This window comes from Tamandua tetradactyla, chromosome X (assembly GCF_023851605.1).
Source record: "Tamandua tetradactyla isolate mTamTet1 chromosome X, mTamTet1.pri, whole genome shotgun sequence".
Taxonomy (NCBI): Eukaryota; Metazoa; Chordata; class Mammalia; order Pilosa; family Myrmecophagidae; genus Tamandua; species Tamandua tetradactyla.
Window position 1 is genome coordinate 32886197 of NC_135353.1, and position 4845 is coordinate 32891041.

Here is a 4845-nt window from a genome sequence, read left to right on the forward strand (position 1 = left end):
TTCATGAAGCTCCCCGGGAGGCACTTTCCTTTTTCATCTCCAAAGGTCACTGGCTGGTGGACTCTCTGCTTCATGGTGCTGCAGCATTCTCTGCCCTCTCTGAGTCTCTCATTCTCCAAAATGTTTCCTCTTTTATAGGACTTCAGAAACTAATCAAGACCCACTCAAATGGGTGGAGACATGTCATCCCTAATCCAGTTTAACAACCATTCTTAACTAAATCACATCAACCAGGGAGATGATCTCATTACAGTTTCAAATCTACAATATTGAATAGGGATTATTCTACCTTATGAAATGGGACTTCTATTAAAACATGGCTTTTCTTAGGGGGCACACTTCCTTTCAAACCAGCACAGGAAGTTTTGGATGTTTCCTTTGGTGTGGGTGCGTCTATCTGTTATTTTTCTCTTTGGAGCAATGAAATTATCTAAACTTGAGAGTGATGATGATTGCACAACTAAGTGAGGATGCTTTGAAACATTGTTTATTTTGGATGTATATATGCTAAATCAATATTTAACCACAAAATCTGAAGATTCAAAACAGATGAATAAACAGAGACTCAAGTGCTAGAGAAAATATGGAGAGGGAAGTATATCTATTCAATGTTTGTAGGGTAGCAGAATCAGGCAGCCCCTTCAGAGGATAATATAGTGGATCCACAGAAGGCTAAATATAGGGTGGCCATATGAGTAGGCAATCCTGATACTGAGAATTTACTCAAAAGAACTGAAATCAGGGCTCAAATAGACATTTTCACACTGATGTTTATGGCAACATTATTCATAATACCCAATGGATGGAAGTAGCTGAAGGGTACATGACTTAGAAGCAGAAGGGTGAACTGTGGTGTATACATATGATGAAATAACTGTGCAGCTACAGAAAGAAATGAAGTCATGAGGCATGCAATGAGGTAAATGAATCATGAGGATGTTGTTATATTGGCTTATTTTAGCCAGAAACAAAAGAGCAAATATTGTCTGGTATCTTTTAGACAACACTTATAAGAAAATTGAGACCTAGATTGTAAGCTCTTACAGCAGTCACATTTATTCCTGAGTTTTAAGTGTTATTTCTAGATTTTGAGACGCTGTGCTAAATATATGTAACTTGGTATTTTCCTGGAACTTTGGATACCTATGTGACACCTAAGACTCAGAGTTGGAGTTCTGCAGGTCTGAAAGTCAGCATTTCTCCATACAGCAATAGTTAAAGGAGCCAAAGAAGAGATCAGGCTTCAATTAGTGATAAGAATGTAGCCAATCAGGTTGGGACTAAGGTAAATCAGAGTACAGGTGTAAAGATGATATTGCCTGTATTTTCCAACTTCACCTACTGTATGAGATCAAAGGAAAAGAGGTTTATTTTGTCCAAAACCAAAATTTTCTGTAGTACACAATATAACTTAATCTGTCTAGTCAGTTCAGATAAACAACCTAAACACTTGAAGCCTAGAATTGGGAATTCGGTCTTGCAGTTCTGTATAGCTTAAGGTAATATCTGGATACATTCCAGAGTACGTTGGGCAGATAATTAAAAAGTTTTTGCAAAGTTCCTTGAGGGATGGGAGAAATAATATCAAGCTATTAAGCTTTCCCACCTGGGAAATCCCTGATATTCTCTCAAACATTAGGGACTCACAAGTTAATAGGCCAAGCCCTTGATCTTGAAGCTTGCTTTTATGAAACTTATTTCTGTAGTGGAGAAGCCAAGCCTACCTATAGGTGTGCCTAAGAATTACTTCCAGAGAACCTCTTTTGTTGCTCAGATGTGGCCTCTCCTTCTCTAAGCCCAGCTCTGCAAGTAAAATCACTGTCCTCGCCCCTATGTGGGACATGACATCCAGGGGTGAAAGTCTCCCTGGTGGCATGGGAAATGACTCCCAGGGATGAGTCTGGCCCTGGCACCCTGGAATCAACAATGCCTTCCTGACCAAAAGGGGGAAAAGAAATGTAGCAAAATAAGGTATCAGTGGCCAATAGATTTCAAATAGAGTTGAGAGGCTATTCTGGAGGCTACTCTTATGCAAGCTTCAGTAGATATTGCTAATTGCCATGACATAGCAAGCCCTGACCAACAGTATTCCTGTAAGCCCTAAAGAATACCCAGGGCTTTATCTGAAACTCTATAAAAGCTTCACTTCCTGATTTTAATTTTCAGAAACCTAAAACCTCCAGATGGACCTAGGCCAGATAAGCCCTGAAACCCAGAGTTACCAGTCTCTTCAAGAGCATCAACCAGTTCCATCCCCCTACCCATAATGTTGACACCCTTTTTCAACATGAACATGTTAGAATGGGCATAGCCCAAATACCCCTAATGACTGGGAGAAGAATCAAAGGAGAAGGAGGAGTTGCAATAGAGAAGATAGGATTTAACAAATGAATGTTACTACTGGATCATTATATTGATATTTCTTTTTAGTCTCCAGTGTCTTAGAGCAGCTAGAAGGAAATACCTGAAATTTTGAAATTCACCACCACTCTTACTAAACTTTGAAATTTGTTCTGTAACTACTTGTTTAAATGTACTTTGAAATTTATCACTTTTTTGTATATATGTTATATTTCACAGTAAATGTTTTAAAATGAAGTATGATGGCAATGTCTCATCAGACAGAGACTATGAATATAATGCTCAGGGGCTGTGTGGGGAGTGTGATCTCAAGAGGGCTCTTCTTGGCTGTCTCTTTCTTGGGTTGTCTCTGTTAATCTTCTGTTTGTCTGGCTTTTTTCTTATTGCTATTAGTATCATGGCACTACCAGGCTCTCTTTATTGCTTGGAACCAAAATCTCCATTATTTCAACAATGGCCTTAGGCATGAAATTCTCCATGCTCTTCTCTTAACCTTTTTATTTTGAAATTATTTCAAACTTACAGGACAGTTGTAAAAATAATACAAACCCTGCAGAGAGAAATCCAGCATACCCCAGGCCCTCAGATACCCAGTTGTACTATTTTTACCATTTTTCTATCTTTGTCATATCATTCTATCTTTCATCTATCTATCTTTCAAACATTTGAAAGCACACTGTAAATATTATATTCCTTGCACACACAATGTACGTTTCCTGTGAACAAGGATATTCACTTATATAATCTCCTTAGGTGCAGTTATCAAGTTCAATAAATTTAACATAAAGCTTATATTTTATATTTCAATTTTTTCTTATGTCCCAATAATGTCCTTTGTGGCTTTTTCTCCCCCATTCTTCTTATTTTTAAATGTGAATAAAATAAAATAAATCATCTCAATCCCAGTCAAGCATAACATTCAGTGGGATTAATCACATTCTCAATGTTGCAGTACCCTCACCACCATTCATCACTAGCCGATGATACGTGACCCTCATCTGTTGCTCATTACATCTGCGGTCAGCTAGGAGGCGTGCCTGCTGCAATGAATGATGTTTGATTAATTGGCTGATACTTAACATGAGAGAGCTCAACGTAGCACAGCCCAAGCAGCTCAGCATACCTCATCTCAGCAATCCCAGCTCAGCCCAGGCCTTTGGAGATGCAGAAAGAAATCATGCTGGGGAAAGTTGTTGGAACCCAGAGGCCTGGAGAGAAGGCCAGCAGAGATCACCCTGAGCCTTCCCACATAAGAAATAACCTCAGATGAAAGTTAGCTGCCTTTCCTCTGAAGAACTAATGAAACAAATTCCCTTTTATTAAAAACCAATCCGTCTCTGCTGTGTTGCATTCCAGCAGCTACCAAACTAGAAAAGATTTGGCACCGGAGAGTGGGGTGCTGCTGCAGATTGCAAATGCAGATATATTGGAATGGTTTTTATAATTCATGAAAGAACATTCTTATAGTTGTGTTATTAACTATATAGTCCATTATGTACAATAGGGTTCACTGTGTTGTACAGTCCTATGTTTTATAAAAAATATTTGCTACTATTACCAAATGGTAATAAATGCATGGTATATGGGGGTAAAAATACCTAACGTAAAGAACAGACAATAAAAAGAAATATTATAATAATCTTTCATAAATTATAACAAAGGTTTTATCTTTCAATATTTAGTCTTGTAATATATACATCCTAAAATTTCCTCTTCTAACTACATTCACCTACATAGTGCTATGCTGTTGATTACACTCACAATAATGTGCTACCATCACCACCATCCATTTCCAACCCTGTCCCATCAACCAAAACAGAAATTCTGCACAAGCATCAATTCCCCCATTCTCTTATGCCAATCTATCTCCTGGTATCATATAATCTAGGTTCTAACTCCATGATTTTCCTTGTTATGATTAATTCATATGAATGAGATCATACCATATATGTCCTTTTGTGTCTGGCTCATTTCACTCAATGTAATGTTCTAAAGGTTCTTCCATGTTGTTGTATGCATCAGGACATCATTCCTCTTTACAGCAGAATAATAATCCATCAGATGTTTATTCCACATTTTGTTTATCCATTCATCGGCTGATAGACATTTGGGCTGCTTCCATCTTTTGGCAACTGTGAATAATGCTGCTATGAATATCAGTGTGTAAATATCTGTTCGATTTCCTGCTTTCAGTTCTTCCAGGTATATACCTGGTACTGGGATTACCAGATCATACGGTAATTCTATATTTAGCTTCCTCAGGAATTGCCAAACTGTCTTCCACAGTGGTTTCAACGTTTTACATTCCCATTAGCATTGAATGAGTGTCTCTCTTTCCCATATCCTCTCCAACACTTGTAATTTTGTGTGTTTTTAATGGTGGCTATTCTAGTAGGTGTGAAATTGCATCTCATTGTGGTTTTGATTTGCATTTCCCTAATTGCTAGCTATATTGAATAACTTATCATTTGCTCTTTATCCATT